The following is a 23,139-nucleotide window of genomic DNA, read 5'->3' as shown; positions in this document are numbered from 1 at the left end:
GCTCGCCGCAACTAGAGAAAAGACCACGCGCAGCAACAAAGACCCAACACAGCCAAAAATAAAATAAATTAATTAAAAAAAAATTTTGATTTCCAAATGTAATTCACATGGAGGCTGTTTAGAGCACTTACAGTGTAATCGTTTCTCCAGATACTCCAGACTGCAACCCTGGGTCAAGCCAGAGCTACCCAAGGACCGTATGGCTACTTCAACTGCATGGCTTTGTTTCCCCTGTACAACCACCTCTTGGGAATATGCCACTGGTTTTTACTGAAGTGTGCTATAAAAAGCCGTTGTATTAGTCAGGATATTCCAGGCCATGATGCAACAACAAATAAACCCTGAATCCTCAGGGGTTTAACACAATAAAGGTTGACTTTGTGTTCACCTTGCAGTCTGATGTGGGTCAGGTGGTCCTCTCCCAAAGAGACTCAGGAATCTAAGCTGCTTCCACCTGGCTCCTCAGCTGTCTCTGATGTCTTTTCTCTCATTCTTGAGGATGAAGAAGCTGAGTGAGCAGAATTCATTGATACTTACATTCTCTTCCCTGAAAATTCAGCTACATGGTCCCAAACTAAAAGGGGTTCTGGAAAATGTCATCTCCCTGAGTGCCCCTGAAGAGAAAACAGGCTGGTGAACCCACGGCATTGTCTCTGCCACATTGGTTGTCCGAAAAACACAAGCTTATTTGTTATAAGAAGGCTGTTGAGATTAAGTACAGCGGATGGAAACACATGCATTTATTACCATTCCTTCCCCAAACCCAGCTAAAAGTATAGTAAATGGATTTTTGAAAGGCATGAACCCATGAGGATAAAGAGAACGAGAAGGAGATGACAGCAATTAAATTTTGGAAGTTGGAAAACGAATAAACAAGTGGGTACCGGCCACTTCCGGGAAAGCTGAAGCCTAAGTCAGGACGGGGGTGGAGGTAGGGTGAGGTGAGAGAGGACCCCAGAGGTAGGTTAAGCCCAATCCCAGAAAGGCTTACGTGTCTCTGGAAAGTATTTGGTACCAGGTAGTATTTGGAAAGTGAGGGGACAGATGGTACCAAAAACAGACGGACTGGTTTAAATTTGTAAAAGTAGCCTTTAGACCACCCCCTACCCTCCTCCACACATGGACAACTGATTTTTCTATCCCACTCCAGCAAAAGAAGAGAAGTTTATTTTCTAGAGAAACTGAGCCAGAAAGACTCCGGACTTGTGCTTCTGGACACCCCTGAGGGCAGGGATCCCCTGTAGACAACAGGAGCATTAAGTGTAAGTCTGCACACTGAGGGTTGACCCCCTCTAGCCCTTCCCCATCCGGCTCCCAGGACTCAAGCAGTCAGATTTATTATATAACCCAAACTGGAGAGTGGCAGAGTCCCCTCTGAGGAAACCCATGAAACCAAGAGAGAAGACCTACAGGAGCTTGCTATTTCCTTCTGGCAAGGTGCCCTCCCCCAGACCTTAGTTGTGCTTCTGTCAAACAGCCCAGGAACACTATCTTAGGAACATTGTGAATGTTGTAATGAAGGAACCTTCCTCCTTTGCTTTGCCTCTAGGAAACTTAACTCCACATCTTCTGTCCAGCTCAAGATGTTGTGTGGAACGTTCTGGTATATATTTCTGGGCACTAAATTTATTCCTGACTTTATGATGCCACCTTATTTTAATTTCACTCTGATTTCCATCCATTGATCCACTCACTCACTCGTTCAACAAACATAGGTGGACTGAATGCACTTTGTGTGCCAGACAGTAGGCTCAGTGTTGGGGCCCATGGACTTGCTCCCTTGGACTTTACATGCTGGCATTGTGTGCATTTTTGTAGGTATTCTCAAATTTATTTTGGAAGTATATGCAAGTGTACGATTGATATAAACGGATACATATGCCAAGAATAGAGCTGATTATCCCACTGTGATGCTGGAGAATTTGCTTCATTGCAGGGGCTAAATTCCAGTGATGTCTCAGTACATCTGCCACTGTGGATGGTTAGGCATGGTGTAGGGGTGAGGGTTCTGGGAAATGTGTAACTTCTCCTGGAGGGACCCCATACCTTGAGGAATTTAAATAGGAGAGAGACAAAGGAATGAGCTTGTATTCTTACCTCTCAGGTATCTCTCTAAAGAGTCTTTACTCTGAATTTATGCTCCTAGGTGCCTGAGTAACCCTGCAAGACAACAGTGTTACAGAAAATCGCCAGCCAGTTTCGGGAACGCCAGCTTGGGTCTGATTACTGCTTCTCTCAAAGGCTGATCTTTGCTATGAATGGGGGTCTCACTGCCCAGATCCACCCCCTGCCCCACCACCCCTTGTTGGCTGAGTGAGGCTGGGGTGTGCGGAACACAGGTGACCTGACTCTGGGATGTACGTGCTCCGTCCAGGTGGGTCTGAGGATCTGGCTCACCTCCAGGCAATGTTAGCAGGGCGGCCCCCCATGCGTGTACACACACACACAGGCTCACATGTGTGCACACCCTACAGGGAGGTTAATAGAGATCTACAGCCCTCGTTACCATTTGCTTTCGTAAATAAATATATTAAATAGGTAAGCCAAATTTATTTCTGGCAACAGCTTGCTGGCTACACCTCCCCCTCTTATTCCCAGTTCCCGCAGTAACCCCAGCCTCTTCCACCCCATCCCCAGGCATGATTTTCTCTCCTAAAATTTTATTTTTAATTTGTCGTGATGAATGAGTGACACCTCTGACAGCCGATTCGCGGAGATTAATAGAAACGACACAATATTTACGTCGGCGCTACGAACAATTATCCTGCCATCTATCTCTGAGATTATCTTCCTGATTGAAAACTACTCATCCATGTAATCGGAATTATTTGGAATTAGAAGGGAATTTATAGCCCCCCTGGAGCACACTCTCTCCCCTCGAATCAACACCTCGGGCTTCATCATTCTCTTGTCCTTCCTCTGGGGCTTTGGCCTTCTCTTCTGTCTTGGTGATGAGCAGGGAAAACTCTCCTCTCTTCCAGGAGAGCCTCTTGTCAGGGCAGCGGGCATCTCTCTGGCCTGGCATGGTAACTGTGTGATGAGGAGTGTGGGTGTAGTGGTCGGTGGGAGAGAGCGTCCAAGTGATGTTGGAAGAATCAGGGGTCAGCAAGGGTGGCTTGTGAGCTCGATAGATGAACACAATCTGAAGAAAGAGGCTAATATGAGAGTGGAGAAGAAAGGTGACTTTGGGAAGCACGTGGAATCAGGTTGGACCAGCTGAGAAATCTAAAGGAGCAGGATAGGGTCTAAGAATGATGCTGAGATTGGTGGTGTGCAGGGCCAAGGAGGCTGAGTTGTGTGGTCTGGAGCAGGACCCTATTAAGAGCCACATTTGGGTTGCAGGGGTGGGGGAAGGGAGGCTGCATAACAGCTTGTGCAGATCTGGGGAGGCCATGGAGTGGGATTCAAAGTATGAAAGAATGGTGATGCTATGAGTATGTTCTTTGTTCTCTGCCTGGTCCCTGTCTGCTAGCCCAGTGGATACTGAATCAGACAGACCTTGATTTTGACTCCTCACTCTGCCACTTTGGAGCTGTGTGACCCCAGGCAAGTTTCTTAACCTCTCTGAGCTTCAATTTTCAATCTCTAAATCCCCAATTTACAATCCTCACTGAGCAGTGTACACAATCTGTAAATTAAGGGTAGTAACAGTACCTACTTCACAGGGGTGTTATGAAGATTAAATGAGATAATGCATGCAGGGTGCTTTGCACAGTTCCTTGTATGTAGGAAAGGTCCAATATATGTAGGTGCCACAGAGGAGAGAAACCTTTGTCTCCCTTTAGGAGACAAAGACCTGGGCTCCAGGATTGGCCCTGTTTGCCAAGTTCCTTTCCCCTCGCTTGGCATCCTCATCCTGCTAACACGTTGACCTGCAGCCTCCTCCTCCCCTCCCCCTCTGTAGCACTGGATGGGCAACTGCAGCTGCAGAAAGCAGGCAGGTGCTTGGTTTGATGGGTGCATGCTAGGATTGCAGAACCACTTCCTGGTATTTCTCCTGTCCTCTAATCCTTCTAACCGCTAATGTGTATTGGACACATATTAGCATATTCTAAGTACTTTACCTGCATTTAATCAACATAATATCACCATAAACTATGTGCTATTAATTAGTAACATTCTCATTTTACAGATAAGGAAACTGAGGCCCTGGGAGGTTAGATAATTGGCCAAAGCCACATGGCTAATGTGGTGGGCAGCCTCTAAGATGCCCTCACTGGTCTCTACCTCTGGCATTCACACCCATGCGTCATCCTCTGCCCTTGGGGCAGGCTGGACCTAGTGGCTTGCTTCTAGTGAACAGAGTATGACAAAAGTGATGGGATGACACTTTAGAGATTAGGTTCCAGAAGACTGTGACCACTGTCTTGCCCAGTCTCTCTCTTCCTAGCTTTTCTCAGGTCACTTGCTCTGGGGAAGCAAGCTGCCGGGAGGTGAGCTCCTTTATGGAGAAGCTTTAGGGAGCTGAGGGCAGCCTCTGATCAACAGCCCATGAGGAACCAAAACCTGCCAACAACGCTGGGAGTGAGTTTGAAGGCGAATCATTCCCCAGTGGGACCTTAAGGTGACTGCAGCACCCGGTTGGACACACCTTGATTGTGCCTTGTGAGGGACGCTGAGTCAGAGGACCCAGACCCGGACCCACAAAACCAATCAGCTGCTGAGTCTGAGGAGGATTTGTTACACAGCAGTAGATAACCCACACAACTTGTAAGAGCCAAGCCAGGATTCGGACCCAGGCTGCTGGACCCTAGAGCCTGTGCTCTTGAGCACTTCGCTCCCTGGCACCTGAGGAGCTCTTTAGGGCAGAGCCACTCAGTTCTTCAGTCGCGTCCGAGACGGGCAAGCGAGCTCAGATGGCTTCTCATGTTGTCACAGATTCCGACTGAGCTTAAAGTAATGTCCTGGTCAGCAGTGACTTGCAAACACCACCTGGACAATGTTTCTTCTCCCTTAGGACTAATTTAGCCCTGTCCAAGGGAAAGAGGAGAAATACATATCCTTTAGGTCTACAGGAGCTTTATTCTTTAGATGGCTGGTAGGCGAGGAAAGAGCTGACCTTTGTAAAAAAAAAAAGGGGGTGTCAGGGGGCCCTGGACAGGTGAGAAGAATCTCTGATAGGGTCCTCAAGAATGCTTCCAAGCCAAGGAGGCCTCCTGTGGTAAACAACAAGGGTTCAAAGGCTGGCAGGACTTGTCTTCAACAGGAAAACAATCCGGCTTTTACCTCACTCGCACTGGAGCCCAAGCTCATCCGACAGAAATGAGCTCATCACCACCGTGTCGTGAAAGACCCTTCTTCCCTTCACGGACTCCCATCCACACCCAAGTCCCCCTCCCACTGCCTGTGTCCAGCGTGTGTCCTAGAGACATAACAGGACCGGGCAGAAGAGACTAGGGAGGAAACATATGTGAAATGATGTGTATGGTTACCCTTTCTTAGGAACCACTTCGGATGCAAATAGACGATTCTGCAGAGGACCAGGGCAGGGCCCAGAGACAGAAGCTGAGCCTTATTTAAAAATGACAGTAGATGTCTGTATTTGTTTGGCAGTGTGGATTGCGGGGGCAGGGGGCACTGCAGTGAGGTGCGTGCTGTTCTGGTGGGGCCTGGGAGCAGAACAGACAGGGCCATTGGGGTCTCATCCACCCTGAGCTGAGGGGCATGATCTCTCCTATCCTTGGGCAGCACCCGGTGCTGGAGGAAAATCAACCCAAAGCAAGTCCTCAGAGAGCAAGCAGCCTCTTCATGAGAGGGGCCTCGGGGGGCAGGCGGGAAAGTCATCAGGGTAATCAGCCTTAATAAAGGTAGAAGATGAAATGGGAGAGGGGTGGGCTGGAGAAGGGGGAGTCGGAGGGAAGGAAATGGTTGCTGGAGAAACAGATACAACTGAACAAGACTCGTGGAGATGGATTTCCCTGCCTTGGTCCAAACTCAAATCCCTGCGCTCAGATTAATTAGCAAGGAAATATTTTCCTGTCTGCAGAAACAGGCTGCTGGATTGCCAGTGGGACATGAGGGTGGGCAGTCTATCAACTAACTACTAATTAGGTTACTTCCCACTGCTGTTGACATGTTCCTGGGCCAAAATAAAGGAGGGGGGAGGAGGGGATAGGAACAGAGACAGAGAGAGAGGTGCAGGCCAGGATCTTCTCTGCTCATTGTGCAAAACTGTTGGCTGGAATTAGGAAGGAGACCTGGGTCCAAAGCCCAAAGGGGAGATGACAGAAGACAGCCATGTTCTGATTAGCGGACAGCCCTTGGCGGAGAGCTACACTTGTGCTTGTATTGCCTGGCTTTCTACAAAAGCTCTGAAAACATGCACAGTAGGGAAGCCCTGGGTGGGAATTTGAATGATGATAATAATGACAATGGGTGCTTTCTGAAGTATCGGTAGCACTTCATTCGTTCATTTATTCAACAAGTATGAGATAGGGGCGTTGGGGGGGCGCAGAGAATGGGAGATTAACATTCATTTGCCTTATTGTTTCTCATAACTAGGGAGAAGGTATTTTAGCCCCTTTTTATATATAAGGAAATTGGGGCTCAGAGAGGTTAAATAACTTGTCCCTAGTCACACAGCAAGTAAGAAGTAGTGAAACTGAATTTTGCACCCAAGGTGGTCCTGATTCCAGCCCTGCCTACCCTTAATCACTGCTCAGTGGATAATGCACAGTCAACAAATATATTGTCTTCTTTTGTCTGCCTGAGTTCCCCAATTCTGCCCTAAAGTTCTCAAGGCATATTCTTCAGTATGTCACATGCAGGAACTTTAAATATCCTGCAGGAGTGGCACCACCATGTCTCCCAAGGTCTGAGGCCATCATTTAGCTCCCGATTTTAGAGAACCAAATAGGGAGGTTGGCCAACCCATTCCACTGGCAGCACCATCAAGTCATCTACATTGTGCACGTGTGGAGTTTGCCTATTTCCTTACAGTCTCTCACTGCAGATGGGGCAGTAAGTGAATCAGCTGTGGTGTGAAGTAGCTCATGGCCATGCCCTCTCCCGGGCCAGTCCATCCTCCACCCTCCACCCTTTCCTTGTGAGCAGAGTTGGACCACAGGATATCCCTCTGCTCTCTGGGTGAACCTCCTGCCTGGCGAGTCCTGTTCTGCCCTGTTGTTTCTTTCTTTCTTTCCTGGAAGCTCCTCCTGCTATTAATGTAGCTCTTTGTAGCCTGTGCACTAGATAGCAAGTTTCTTGAGGCCAAAGACTATGTCATGTTCACCTTTGCGTTCCCTGAACTTAATATTGTACCAGGGACCTTGTGATGAGTGTTCCATGAATGTTTGCTGAATGAGGGAGTAAATGCCTGAAGGACTCTGTTTGGCTCACATCTGGCCTGCCTCTAAGTGTTTCCCTAATTTTTACTATTGCACCAGACACCAGTACTGGGGTGTCTAAGTATTCTCTGCTAACTAAGTATGGCACAAAGATGACAGTGCCCCCCAAGATGCCATTTTACCCTGTGTGCATGCAGGTTCCCTCTTAACATTGAAAGAGTGGGGACTTTGTACAGAAGAGTTGCTACTGCTATGGACGGTGACTGGAGTTCAGGTACTGCTGTTCTCCCTCTTAGGCCTTTGAAAGGCAGATCCAGACCTGAGGTCCTGGGCATGGGGAGGATGACGGATGGGGTAGGGAGATACATCAGAATGGCCGGGAATGAAAGAGTGTCCAGGAAACCTGCTTCCTCGGAGCGAGCCCTGTGTGAACAGAAGGAATCTATCCACAGAGGGATGAGGTAGCAGAGCAAGTGGGTTACCTAAAAATAGCAGCGCTGGTTTCCCACGTTTAGAGATGGGTCCTCTGTGATTCGTCTTGGCTGGTTTGTGCAAGTTTGCTTATTTATTGAGAGTTAGGGAAAAGGACCAAATCATTCACCTGCAGGTGGAAATCCGCAAGCCCTTCTGCAATGAGCAACTAGACAGGGCAGCTGCGCGAGAGGCTCCTGAAACCCAGAGGCCTGGGGCTTGCTGGGGGGAGGCAGCCAGGCCTAGGAGCCCCCGTTCAGCTGCTTCCTGCCTTTATGGCACAGTTGATGGTGGGCAGAACCTCACTCCAGTCACGGGAGACTTCTGTGGAAGGGGCATGTATATACACACAAGTGCCCATAGATCTGTACGAATGTGTATCTCTCTGAGGGAGTTAATGAGCTACTGTGCATAAATCACCTAGCCCAGCACCAGGCACCCGTAGTAGGTGCTTAATAAATGTTAACTAAGGAGTCAATTAGGTGGGAGTGAAATCAGGGCAGGAGGAGGCAGGGAGCGAGAGATATAATATAAAACAGCCATAGTGTTTTTGAAGACAAGGGATGGATTTTGGAGTCAGGAAGCTGTAGGTTCAGATCCTAACTCTGCTGTTAACACTGTAACCTCAGGCAAGTCACTTCACCTCTCAGAACCACAGTCCTCATCTATAAATTTTTAAAAACGGGGATAATAATACCTATCTCATAAGATTGTTGGGATTATTAAGTGAAATAGAGAGAGTACCTGTACAAGGCTGAGTTCAGTAAATTAGAGCTATTTTTCTTTTTATTATCATTTGTTATGAATAGCATCAACAATGAGGACCCTCAGATCATTAACAGTTAGAATATTACTTTAAAAAAGAACTCAAATTAAAGACGCCAATATTCCCCAAATCGATCTATAGAATTAATGAAATCCCAATCAAAATACCAGTAGGCTTTTTTTTTTTTTTAACAACTGATTATCAGTTTATTAAAAACGTTGATTTAAGCATCTGCAATGGTGACTTCAACCTCAACTCCTGGCTCAGTACTGATGGAAGTGATATGCTTGACAGTCTCAGAAGGACTGTGCAGGTCAATGAGTCGCTCGTGTATCCTCATCTGGAAACGATCCCAAGTCTTAGAACCTTCACCACAAGGAGTTGTCCTTGTAGTTATTCTCAGAGTCTTGGTAGGCGTCGGAACCGGTCCTTTCATTTTGAGATTCTTTTCCTTCGCACCTCTGATCAGGTCAGCACATATCTTCTCCAAAGACTGCACGCTGCGGCCGGTGAGGGTGATTCTAATGCCGTGAATCGCCACCTTGGGCTGTCTTTCTGGTATCTTTAAAAGCCATATTACTCAGCCATAAAAAGAAGTGAAATGGAGGTATTTGTAGTGAGGTGGATGGAGTTAGAGTCTGTCATACAGAGTGAAGTAAGTCAGAAAGAGAAAAACAAATACAGTATGCTAACACATATATATGGAATCTAAGGGAAAAAAAAAAAAAAAGGTCATGAAGAACCTAGGGGCAAGACGGGAATAAAGACACAGACCTACTAGAGAATGGACTTGAGGATATGGAGAGGGGGAGGGGTAAGATGTGACAGGGTGATAGAGTGGCATGGACATATATACACTACCAAATGTAAAATAGAAAGCTAGTGGGAAGCAGCCGCATAGCACAGGGAGATCAGCTCGGTGCTTTGTGACCACCTAGAGGGGTGGGATAGGGAGGGTGGGAGGGAGGGAGACGCAAGAGGGAAGAGATATGGGAACATATGTATATGTATAACTGATTCACTTTGTTATAAAGCAGAAACTAACACACCATGGTAAAGCAATTATATTCCAGTAAAGATGTTTAAAAAAAAAAAAAAAAGCCATAGCTGCGGCGCGGCTTCCTGACCGACTTGTTCCTCGAACAGAGCGAACAGCGGTGAGGCAGGAGCAGGAGCGGGTGGCCCGAGGCTCCGCTGCAGCGACCGCGTCTTCCTCCAAGAGCCAGTAGGCTTTTTAAAAATAGAAATTGACACACATATTCTAAAATTTATATGGAAATGCAAAGCCCTCATAATAAACCAAAACATTTTTAAAAAGAAAAAAGTTGGAAGAGCTACACTACCAGATTTTAAGACTTAAAAGCTACAGCAGTAAAATATTGGCATAAGGATAGGCGTATTGATGAATGAAACAGAATGAAGAGTTCAAATGTAGACCCATAGATATTTTTAGTTGCTTTTCTACATAGATGCCAAGGTTTTCAATGTGGAAAGGATAATATTTTCAACAGATGGTGCTGGAATGGCTGGATATCCATTTGGAAAAAACAAAACAAAACAAAAACCTCAATTCTTCTTACCTCACACAACATACAGAAATTAATTCAAAATGGACTATAGATTTGTGATGGCTAATTTTACATGTCAACTTGGCTGAGCCATGGGATTCCCAGATATTTGGTCAACCAGTATTCTGCATGTTTCTATGAGGATGTTTTGGATGCGATTAACATTTAAATCAACAGATTGAGTGAAGTAGATTACCCTCCCTAATGTTGGTGGGCCTCATCCAATCAGTTGAAGGCCTGGATAGAACGAAAAAGCTGACTCTCTCTTTAGTGAGAAAGGATTCGTCCTGCTTTCCTGCCTTTGAGCTAGGACAATGACTTCTTCCTGCCTTCGGACTTGAAATGAAACATTGGCTCCTCCTGGGTCTCTAGCTTGCCAACTCTGCAGATCTTAGGACTTGTCAGTTTCCATAATCTCATGAGCCAATTCCTTGTAATAAATCTCTTTCCATAAACATATAGATATATCTCCTACAGGTTCAGTCTCTCTGGAGAACCCTAATACAGACAAAAACTTTTGTTCATTGAAAGACACAGTGGTAGATTGAATATTGGCCTCCCCAAAATGTCCATGTCCTAATCTTGGAACCTGTGAATATGTTACCTTACATGGTAATAGAGACTTTACAGATGTGATTAAATTACGAATCTTGAGATAGGGGTATGTTCCTTGGCTATCCAGTGGGCCTAATATAATCACAAAGACCCTTCTAATAGGGAGGCAAGAGGGTTAGAGACAGAGAAGAGATGTGATGATGAAAACAGAGGTTGCAATGATGCAGGGCCACCAGCCAAATAGTGTATGCAGCCTCTAGGAACTAGAAAGGACAGGTAAATCAATTCTCCTCTCGAACCTCCAAGAAGAATGCTGCCCTGCCAACACCTTGATTTTAGCCATCAAAGGAGGTGAAATTGACCTCCAGAGCTAGAAAACAATAAATCTGTGTGGGTTTTAGCCACTAAGTTTGTGATAACTAGTTACAGGATCAATAGGAAACTAATACAGACACCACTGAGAAAAAACACACACACACACATAGGACTTGTACCAAGAATACATAAAGTCTTATAGTTCAATAATAAGACAACCCAATTTAAAAATCGGCGAAAGATTCAAACAGGCAAAAGAAGACATACAAATGGCCAATAAGCACACAAAAAGATGCATAATATCACCAATTACCAGGAAAATACAAATTAAAACCACAAAATACTATCTCATGATCATTACAATGGCTAAAATTGAAAAGACTGCCAATGCCAAGTGCTAATGAGAAGGAGGACCAGTTGGAACTTGCATACATTTCTGGTGGGAATGCAAAATGTTCAACCACTTTGGAAAATTGTTTGCTGGTTTCTTATAAAGTTAAACATAGATTTACTACATAACTGAGAATTCAACTTTTAGTTATTTACCCAAGATAAATGAAAACATATGTCCAAGCAAAGACTTGAACATGAATGCTCATAGCAGCTTTAATTTGTAAAAGTTAAAAATTAGAAACAACCCCAAATGTCCATCAACCAGTGAATAGATAAATTATGGTATATCAATAAAGGAATACTAACCTGCAATAGAAAGGACGAAACTACAGACACATTCAACAACATGGATGCATCTTAGAAACATTACAAGAAATAAATTTAGTCAGACACAGAAAAGTACGCTGTGATTCCATTTACATGAAATTCTCGGAAAGGCAAAATGAATCTAGAGTATCAGAAAGCAGGTCAGTGGTTGTCTGGGATCAGAGGTGGGGCAGGCAAAGAGGCAGGAAAGAGCTTTTGGGGGTTGATGGAAATATTCTATGTCTTGATTGTGATGGTGGTTAGAGGTCAGCAAACTTTCTTCTATCAAGGGTCAGATAATAAATATTTTAAGCTTTGAGGACCATATGGTGCCTGTTACAACTACTCAATTTTATCACTGTAACATGACAGCAGACATAAATAATATGTAAACAAATGAATGTGGCTGGATTTGGCTCAAGGGCCATAGTTTGCTGACCCCTGGTCTAGACTCTTCAAACTATATTCTTTAAATAGGTACATTTTATTATATGCCTCAATAACATCGATAAAAATAACACAAATCAAAAATATTGTGTAGCTATTTTTGAAGTTAATGTTTTGGAAAGCTACATACAGAAAATGTACAAATCATGTGTACAGCTTGATGAATTTTAATTTTAGCCATTCTAGCAGGTGTGGAGTAATATCTCATTGCAATTAATTTATATTTCCTGGTCACAACTGATAACTGAGCACCTTTGATAATGCTTATTGGCCATTTGGGTATTTTTGTGTGTGTGAAGTGCCTGTTTAAGTCATTTTAAAGCTCAGTTGTTGGGACTTCCCTGGTGGCGCAGTGGTTAAGAATCCGCCTGCCAATGCAGGGCACACGGGTTTGATGCCTGGTCCAGGAAGATTCCGCCGCGGAGCAACTAAGCCCGTGTGCCACAACTACTGAGCCCGCACTCTAGGGCCCACGAACCACAGCTACTGAGCCCACGTGCTGCATCTACTGAAGCTCATGCATCTAGAGCCTGTGCTCCGCAACAAGAGAAGCCACTGCAATGAGAAGCCCGTGCACCGCAACAAAGACCCAACGCAGCCAAAAATAAATAAAATTATAAAATAAAATAAAGTTGTTTACCTTTTACTGATTTGTATGAATTCTTTGTATAGTCTGGATACAGGTCTCTTTGTCAGATATGGGTATTGAAAATATATTCTTCTAATCTACAGTTGACTTTATGCTCTTCTTTTTATGAAGTATAGTTGTGTTACAATGTTGTATTAGTTTCAGGTGTACAGCAAACTGATTCAGTTGTGCATACATGTATATACATATATATATTCTTTTTCAGATTCTTTTCCATTATAGGTTATTACAAGATATTGAATATAGTTCCCTGTGCTATACAGTAGGTCCTTGCTGTTTACCTATTTTATATACAGTAGTGTATATCTGTTAATCCCAAACTCCTAATTTATCCCTCCCCCCCACGCCCACCCTTGTTTCCCCTTTGGTAACCATAATTTTGTTTTCTATGTCTGTGAGTCTATTTCTGTTTTGTAAATAAGTTCATTTGTATCACTTTTTTAGATTCCACATATAAGTGATATCATATGATATTTGTCTTTCTCTGTTTGACTTACTTTACTTTGTATGATAATCTCTTAATCCACCCATGCTGCTACAAATGGCATTATTTCATTCTTCTTATAACTGAATAATATTCCATGGTATATATATACCACATCTTCTTTATCCATTCATCTGTTGATAAACATTTAGGTTGCTTCCATGTCTTGGTTATTGTAAATAGTGCTGCTATAAATATCGGGGTGCATGTATCTTTTCGAATTAGAGTTTTTGTCTTTTCCAGATACATGCCCAGGATGGATCATATGGTAACTCCATCTTTAGTTTTTTAAGAACCCTCCATACTGTTTTCCACAGTGGCTGCACCAATTTACATTACCTACACCAACAGTGTAGGAGGGTTCCCTTTTCTCCACATCTTTTCCAGTATTTATTATTTGTAGAATTTTTGATGATGGCCATCCTGACCAGTGTGACACTTTATGTTCTCTTAATGGTGTCTTTTCTTGAACAGAGCTCTTAATTTTAATACAATCCAACTTATCAATATTTTCCTTTATGGTTAGTGCTTTCTACGACCTGTTTAAGACATCTTTACCTATTCCAAGGTTATAAAGATATTCCCCTGTTTTCTTGAAAGAGCTTTATTATTTTACCTTTCACATTTAGTTATTCAATCTGGAAATGGCTTCTGTGAATGGATATCCAAGTGACCCAGTTCCATATACTGAAAAGGCAACCGTTTCCTACTTCATCACAGTTACATCATTGTCATAAATCAAGTAACCCTTGTGTGAGTCTGTTTCTCTATTCTGTTCCATTGGTCTAGTTTCCTCTCTTTGTACCAATACCGTACTGTCTTTTCTCATAAGATCATTGTTTGGTTTTGATATTAGGGTAATTCTGGCCTCATAGAATGAGTTGGGATATATTCCCTTTTCTTCTATCTTCTGAAAGAGATTGTAGAGAATTGGTATAATTTTTTCCATAAATGTTAGGTAGAATTCACTGTAATTCACCTGGACCTGGTGCTTTATGTTTTAGAAAGTTATTAATTATTGATTAATTTTCTTTAGTAGTATAAGCCTATTCAGATTGCCTATTTCTTCTTGTGTGAGTTTTAGCAGATTGTGTCTCTCAAAGAATTGGTCCATTTCATCTAGGTTATCAAATTTGTGAGTATAGAGTTGTTTATAGTATTCCTTAATTAACCTTTTAATGTCCATTGGATCTGTAGTGATGTATTCTTTTTCATTTCTGATATTAGTAATTTGTGACCTCTTTCTTTTTTTCTTAGTTAGCTGGTTAGAGGCTTATTGATTTTACTGATCTTTTCAAAGAACCAGCTTTTGGTTTCATTGATTTTCTCAATCAATTTTCTGTTTTCAATTTCATTGATTTCTACCCAAACTTTTATTATTTCTTTCCTTCTGCTACTTTGGACTTAATTTCTTATTCTTTTCTAGTTTCCTAAGTTGGAAGCTTAGATAAATTTCCCCAATACTATGAATTTCCTAAGCACTGCTTTCACTGCATCCCACAAATTTTGATAAATTGTGTATTCATTTTCATTTCATTCAAAATATTTTAAAATTTCTCTTGAGATTTCTTCTTTGACCCATGTGTTATTTAGAAGTATGCATACTATCTTAATTAGTGAAACTTTGTAAAAATTCTTGGTATCTTCTTATAAGTCCTCAAATTTTGTTTTCCTACTTCAACATTGGGTTTTTTGTTTGTTTGTTTGTTTTGTTTTGTTTTTTTACTTTGCATTTTCATATAAATTTTAGAATCACCTTATCAATTTCTTAAAAAACTGCTTGGGATCTAATTGGGATTATACAGAATATATCCATCAATTAATGAACAGTTACCCTTTTTACAATTCATGAATATTGCATATCCCTCCATTTATTTGGATTTCACTTTCTCTCAATAACTTTGTAATTTTCTATGTAAAAAAAATTTGCACATCTTTCGTTATATTTAAGGTATGTGATTTTTTAAATGCTATTGTAAATGACATCTTTTTAAAGTACATTTTCTAATTGTTTGCTTCTAGTATATAAAGATAAAATTGACTTTTGGGTATTGGTCGTGTATCCAGAGACCTTGCTAAATTCACTTATTCTAATAGTTTATCTGTATCGGTTTTGTATTTTCTACATAGACAATCATGTTACCTGCAAATAGTGACAAATTTATTTCCTCATTTCCAATTCTTACACCTTATATTTCTTTTCCTTGCCTTACTACTCTGACTAGTATCCCAGTACAATATTAAACAGAAGTCATTTTAGTGGAATCCTATCTCATTCTCAATTTCATAGAGGAAGGAAGGCTTTCAATAATTTATGATTTAAGTATAAGGTTTTTTGGTAAAATTTACATAGATACCCATTTTTATGGTAAGGAAGCTCTCACTTATTCTTAGTTTGTTAAGAGGCTTTTATTTTTTTAAATTATGGAATATATTTTATGAAAAAAAAAGTGGGGCATCTTAAAATGACCATATGTTTTCTCTTTTTATTCAGCAATAATAGTGAATTACATTGATTTTTGAATGTTAAAATAACCTTGCTTTTCTATAAACCCTAAACCCTAGTTTTCCTTTTTATATAACTCTGGGTTTGATTAGCTAGTATTTCATTTAAGATTTCTTGCATCAATATTTATGAAGGATACTGGGCTGTACTTTTCTTTCTTGTAATTTCCTTTATCATATTTTGTGTCTGATTATGCTGGTCAGATTATGCTCACCCAAATAACAAGTTTTGGGAAGTGTTCCCCCTTTTTCTATTCTCTGGAAGAGACTGGGTAAAACTGGTATTTTATTTCTTCCTTAAATCTTCGGAAGCATTTACAAATGAAGCCATCTAGACCTAGAAATTACAAATTTTAATTCTTTAATATATAAAGAGAACTATTCAGATTTTCTGTTTTTTTCTTGTGTCAGTTTTAAGTTTTATTTTTAAAGGAATTTGTCCTTTTCATTTAAATTTTCAACTATATCAGCACAAAGTTGTTATTCTCTAATCTTTTAAAAGTCTGTAGAATCTGTAATTGTGTTCCCCTTCTCATTCTTATTATTATTATTATTTTTTTTTAAATTAATTAATTAATTTATTTATTTTTGGCTGTGTTGGATCTTCGTTTCTGTGCGAGGGCTTTCTCTAGTTGCGGAGAGTGGGGGCCACTCTTCATCGCGGTGCGCGGGCCTCTCACTATCGCGGCCTCTCTTGTTGCGGAGCACAGGCTCCAGATGCGCAGGCTCAGTAGTTGTGGCTCACGGGCCCAGTTGCTCCGCGGCATGTGGGATCTTCCCAGACCAGGGCTCGAACCCGTGTCCCCTGCATTGGCAGGCGGATTCTCAACCGCTGCGCCACCAGGGAAGCCCTCATTCTTATTATTATTATTAATTTTTTTGTGTGATTCTTGTTAAGGGTTTTTCAGTCTACTAGTCTTTTCTAAGAACCAATTTTTGGCTTTGTTGATTTTATCTTACATACCTCTATTTTCTATTTAATAATTTCTGCTCTAATTAGAAATAAAGTACAAGAAAAAAAACTATAAAAAACACAAACACGTGGAAGCTAAACAATATGCTACTAAACAACCAATGGATTGCTGAAGAAGTCAAAGAGGAAATCAAAAAATACCCAGAGACAAATGAAAATGAAAGCGCGATGATCCAAAACTTACGGGATGCAGCAAAAGCAGTTCTAAGATGGAAGTTTATAGCAATGTAATCTTACCTCAGGAAACAAGAAAAGTCTCAAATAAGCAACCTAACCTTACACCTAAAGCAACTAGAGAAAGAAGAACAAACAAAACCTAAAGTTAGTAGAAAGAAAGAAATCATAAAGATCAGAGCAGAAATAAATGAAATAGAGACAAAGAAAACAATAGCAAAGATCAATGAAACTAAAAGCTTGTTCTTTGAAAAGATAAACAAAACTGATTAACCTTTAGCCAGACTCATCAAGAAATAAAGGGAGAGGACTCAAATCAATAAAATTAGAAATGAAAAAGAAGTTGCAACAGACACCACAGAAATACAAAGGATCATAAGAGACAAGCAACTGTATGCCAATAAAATGGTCAACCTGGAAGAAATGGACGAATTCTTAGAAAGGTACAGTCTCCTAAGACTGAACCAGGAAGAAATAGAAAATATGAACAGACCAACCACAAGCACTGAAATTGAAACTCTGATTTAAAAACTCCCAACAAACAAAAGTCCAGAACCTGATGGCTTCACAAGTGAATTCTATCAAACATTTAGAGAAGCGCTAACACCTATCCTCTGAAACTGTTCCAAAAAATTGCAGAGGAAGAAAAACTCCCAAACTCATTCTATGAGGCCACCATCACCCTGATACCAAAACCAGACAAAGATGTCACAAAGAAAGAAAACTACAGGCCAATATCACTGATGAACATAGATGCAAAAATCCTCAACAAAATACTAGCAATCTGAATCCAACAGCACATTAAAATGATCATACACCATGATCAAGTGGGATTTATCCCAGGGATGCAAGGATTTTTCAATATCTGCAAATCAATCAGTGTGATACACTACATCAACAAATTGAAGAATAAAAACCTTATGATCATCTCAATAGATGCAGAAAAAGCTTTTGAGAAAATTAAGCATCCATTTATGATAAAAACTCTCCAGAGTGGCATAGAAGGAACATACCTCAACATAATAAAGGCAATATATGACAAACCTACAGCTAACATCATACTCAATGGTGAAAAGGTGAAAGCATTTCCTCTAAGATCAGGAACAAGACAAGGATGTCCACTCTTGCCACTTTTATTCAACGTAGTTTTGGAAGTCCTAGGCATGGCAATCAGAGAAAAAAAAGAAATAAAATGAATCCAAATTGGAAAAGAAGAAGTAAAACTGTCACTGTTTGCAGATGAAATGATACTATACATAGAAAATCCTAAAGATGCCACCAGAAAACTACTAGAGCTAATCAATGAATTTGGTAAAGTTGCAGGTTACAAAATTAGCACACAGAAATCTGTTGCATTTCTACACACTAACAACAAAAGATCAGAAAGAGAAATTCAAGAAACAATCCCATTTACATCACATCAAAAAGAATAAAATACCTAGGAATTAACCTACCTAGGAGACAAAAGACCTGTACTCCGAAAACTTTAAGCACTTTAAAGATGCCATTCCTTGTCTTCTGGCTTCCATCATTTATATTAAGAAGTTATCTGTCAGACTTATTGTTGCTCCTTTGAATGTGATGTATCTTCACTATGGCAGCTTGTAAGATTTTCTCTTTGTTTTCAGTTTTCAGAAGTTTGACTAGGATGTGTTTGGGTGTGATTTCCTTTGTATTTATCCTCCTTGGGGTTTGTACTGCTTCTTTGGTTTGATATCATTCATCAATTTTGAAAATTCTAGGCCTTTATTAGGCCTTCAGATATTGCTTCCACTAATTCTCTCTTCTCAAATTCTGGGACTACAAATCCACATATTTTAGAACTCTTACCCTATCTCATGCCTGTTTGCTTTTTTTTTTTTTTTTTCACATTTTCTCTTTGTGCTTCAGTCTGACTTTTTTTCTACTGACCTATTTTCTAGCAAAGCAATCGTCTCTTCATCTTTGTCCATTATGCTGTTATATCCATGTATTGACTTCTTAATTTGACATTATATTTTTCAGTGATAGAGACTCCAATGTTTTGTCAGTTATTTTCTTGAACACTTTCATCACATTTATTTTAAAATCTATGTCTAATAATGTTAATATCTGGCTCATCTGTGGATCTGTTTCTATTGCTTTGTCCTTTTCTTTTCTGTACCAGGAAATTTTATCCAATACCAGATTTGTGGAATTGGATTTGAGCAGGATTTTGGGCAGGTATTGGATTTTGGGCAGCTAGGGCAGGCAGATTACCTCAATCCAATTAGAGACTGAAATAATGCAAAGCTGGACTTAGACTTCTAAAGTTTTGTTCTACCTCTGATGCTTCTTACTCTTAGGGTGTAGCCCTAAGAGTAAAGTTCTAACTGGGAGTTCAGGATGTTTTCAAGGCCCGTCCCCATTGTCCAGCTGTTTTGGAAACTCTCCACTGACCTCAGATAGAATTTTGTATTTTATCCAGCTTTTCTGTTTGTTCTTGGTGGGAACATTGCTCTAATATAAGCCACTGCATCCTAGTGAGAAGGAGAATGTAACAAATATTCTTTTTATAATCTCTAGAACGGTCATTTAGGCTCTGATCCAGGACTAGAATTCATACATTTTCTGAACACTATTTATTGAGTTTCTACTTATAATTTAGGCACTGTTTTGGTGCTAAAGATACAGCAGTAAACAAAGAGCAAAAATCACTGTACAAGCGTACCTTGGAGATACGGAAGATTCAGTTCCAGACCACCACAATAAAGCTAATATCACAATAAAGCGAGTCACACAAGTTTTTTGGTTTCCCAGGGCATGTAAAAGTCATGTTTACACTATACTGTTGTCTACTAAGTGTGCAATAGCATTATGTCTAAAAAACCAATGTACATACCTTAATTTTAAAATATGTCATTGCTAAAAAAATGCCAGTCATCATCTGAGCCACCTTTACTTGTGGAAGGTCTTGCTTTGATGCTGATGGCTGCTGAGTGATCAGGGTGGTGGATGCTGAAGGTTGAGGTGGCTGTAGCCATTTCTTAAAATAAGACAACACTGAAGTTTGCTGCATTGATGGACTCTTCCTTTCATGAACGATTTCTCTGTAGCATGCAATGCTGTTTGATAAAATTTTACCCACAGTAGAACTTCCTTCAAAATTGAAATCAATTTTCTCAAACCCTGCCACTGCTTTGTAACTAAGTTTATGTCATATTCCAAATCTTTTGCTGTCATTTCAACACTCGTCATAGCGTCTTCACCAGGAGTAGATTCCATCTCAAGAAACCACGTTCTTTGCTTATACATAAAAAACAACTACTCATCTGTCAAAATTTTATCATGAGATTGAAACAATTCAGTCGCATCTTCAGGCTTCACTTCTAATTCTAGTTCTCTTGCTATTTCTACCACATTTGCAGTTACTTTCTCCACTGAAGACTTGAACCCCTCAAAGCCATCCATGAGGGTTGGAATCAACTTCTTCCAAACTCCTGTTAATGTTGATATTTGGACCTCTTCCCATGAATCACAAATGGTCTTAATAGCATCTAGAATGGTGAGTATTTTCCAGAAGATTTTCAACTTACTTTATCCAGATCCATAAGAGGAATCGCAATCTATGGCATCTATAGCCTTACTAAATGTATTCTTTTTTTAAATTAATTAATTTATTTTTGGCTGCGTTGGGTCTTTGTTGCTGGGCACGGGCTTTCTCTAGTTGCGGCAAGCGGGGGCTACTCTTCGTTGCGGTGCGCGGGCTTCTCACTGCAGTGGCTTCTCTTGTTGTGGAGCACTGGCTCTAGGTACACAGGCTTCAGTAGTTGTGGCACGCGGGCTCAGTACTTGTGACTCATGGGCTCTAGAGCGCAGGCTCAGTAGTTGTGGCGCATGGGCTTAGTTGCTCTGCAGCATGTGGGATCTTCCCACACCGAGGATCAAACCCATGTCCCCTGCATTGGCAGGAGGATTCTTAACCACTGCACTACCAGGGAAGTCCCACTAAATGTATTCTTAAATAATGAGACTTGAAAATCGAAATTACCCCTTGATCCATGGTTGCAGAATGGATGTTGTGATAACAGGCATGAAAACATTAATCTAGTTGTACATCCATCAGAGCTCTTGGGTGACCAGGTGCATTGTCAATGAGCAGTAATATTTTGAAAGGAACCTTTTTTTCTGAGCAATAAGTCTCAACAGTGGGCTTAAAATATTCAATAAAACATGCTGTCAACAGATGTGCTGTCATCCAGGCTTTGTTGTTCCATTTATAGAGCACAGGCAGAGTAGATTTAGCATAATTCTTAAGAGCCCTAGGATTTTTGAAATAGCAAATGAGCATTGGCTTCAACTGAAAGTCACCAGCTGCGTTAGCCCCTAATGAGAGAATCAGCCTATTTGAAGCTTTGAAGGCAGGCATCAACTTCTCCTCTCTAGCTATGAAATCCCTAGATGGCATCTTCTTCCACTATAAGGCTGTTTTGTCTACATTGAAAATCTGTTGTTTACTGTCCCCGCCCTCACTCATTATCTTAGCTCGATCTGGATAACTTGCTGCAGCTTCTACATCAGCACTTGCTGCTTCACCTTGCACCTTTATGTTATAAAGATGGCTTCTTTCCTTAAACCTCATGAACCAACCTCCTCTAGCTTCGAACTTTTCTTCTGCAGCTTCCTCACCTCTCTCAGCCTTCAAAGAACTGAAGAGAGTCAGGGCCTTGCTCTGGATTAGGCTTTGGCTTAAGGGAATGTTGTGGGTGGTTTGATTTGCCACCCAGACCACTAAAACTTTCTCCAAATCAGCAATAAAGCTGTTTCTCTTTCTTATCATTTGTGTGTTCACTGGGGTAGCACTTTTAATTTCCTTCAAGAACTTTTCCTTTGCATTCACAACTTGTCTAACTGTTTGGGTCAAGAGGCCCAGTTTTTGGCCTATCTTGGCTTTTGATACGCCTTCCTCGCTAAGCTTAATCATTTCTAACTTGCGATTTGAAGTAAATAAATTGACTCTTCCTTTTGCTTGAAAACTTAGAGGCCATTGCAGGGTTATTAATTGGCCTAATTTCAATATTGTTGTGTCTCAGTGAGGAGGGAGGCCTGAGGAGAGGGGGAGAGATGGGGAATGGCCAGTCTGTGGTGCAGTCAGAACACACACAGCATTTATCAAATAAGTTCACTGTCTGATATTGGTGGGGCTCCTGATGCTCCAAAACAATTACAACAGCAACATTAAAGAATGCAGATCACCATGACAAATATAATGATAACGAAAAAGTTTACAATATTGTAAGAATTACCAAAATGTGACACAGAGACACAAAGTGACCAAATGCTGTTGGACAAATGGCGCCAATAGACTTGCTCAATGCAGGGTTGCTACAAACCCCCAGTTTGTAGAAAATGAAATATCTGCTAAGTGTGGGAAAGTGAAGTGCAATAAAACGAGGTATACCTGTACATGTGGTGCTTGTATTTTAGTGGGAAAGATAGAAAATTGGCTAAATGATGATGTAAAATATATAGTGTATGAAATGCTGGGCATATACCCTGAGAAAACCATAATTCAAAAAGAGTCATGTACCACAATGTTCATTGCAGCACTATTTACAATAGCCAGGACATGGAAGCAACCTAAGTGTCCATCGACAGATGAATGGATAAAGAAGATGTGGCACATATATACAATGGAATATTACTCAGCCATAAAAAGAAACGAAATGAAATTATTTGCAGGGAGGTGGATGGACCTAGAGACTGTCATACAGAGTGAAGTAAGTCAGAAAGAGAAAAACAAATACCGTATGCTAACACATATATATGGGATCTAAAAAAAAAAAATGGTTCTGAAGAACCTAGGGGCAGGACAGGAATAAAGACGCCGATGTAGAGAATGGACTTGAGGACACAGGGAAGGGGAAGGGTAAGCTGGGATGAAGTGAGAGAGTGCCATGGACATATATACACCACCAAATGTAAAGTAGATAGCTAGTGGGAAGCAGCCGCATGGCACAGGGAGATCAGCTCCGTGCTTTGTGTCCACCTAGAGGGGTGGGATAGGGAGGGTGGGAGGGAGACGCAAGAGGGAGGAGAAATGGGGATAAATGTAGATGTGTAGCTGATTCACTTTGTTATACAGCAGGAACTAACACACCATTGTAAAGCAATTATACTCCAATAAAGATGTTTTTTAAAAAATTAAAAAAAAATATATATAGTGTATGAAATAATGAAAAGTGTTAGGGAAAATACGTGAAGAAAGGGGAATAGAAAATGTTTAGGG

The 23,139-nt window shown here is 41.0% G+C and overlaps 1 protein-coding gene and 1 pseudogene across 2 annotated transcripts in view; one reads left to right on the top strand and one right to left on the bottom strand.

Moving 5' to 3' along the window:
• Positions 1-517: 517 nt before the first annotated feature.
• On the bottom strand, positions 518-9,098 carry LOC309655945 (small ribosomal subunit protein uS10 pseudogene; annotated as a pseudogene). Its single transcript has one exon. The product of its transcript is annotated as a small ribosomal subunit protein uS10 pseudogene (transcript).
• Positions 9,099-16,308: 7,210 nt separating this feature from the next.
• Positions 16,309-23,139, top strand: part of ESRRB (estrogen related receptor beta) — a 196,920-nt gene continuing 190,089 nt past the window's right edge. Inside the window, exon 1 of the mRNA XM_082451780.1 lies at positions 16,309-20,415. The gene's annotated coding sequence lies outside the window, so the exon portion shown is untranslated. The remainder of the gene's footprint in view (positions 20,416-23,139) is intronic.

Source organism: Balaenoptera physalus (assembly GCF_965194825.1).
Source record: "Balaenoptera physalus genome assembly, chromosome: 2".
NCBI lineage: Eukaryota > Metazoa > Chordata > Mammalia > Artiodactyla > Balaenopteridae > Balaenoptera > Balaenoptera physalus.
The sequence above is the reverse complement of the archived record's forward strand: the minus strand, read 5'-3'. Positions and strand labels throughout refer to the sequence as shown.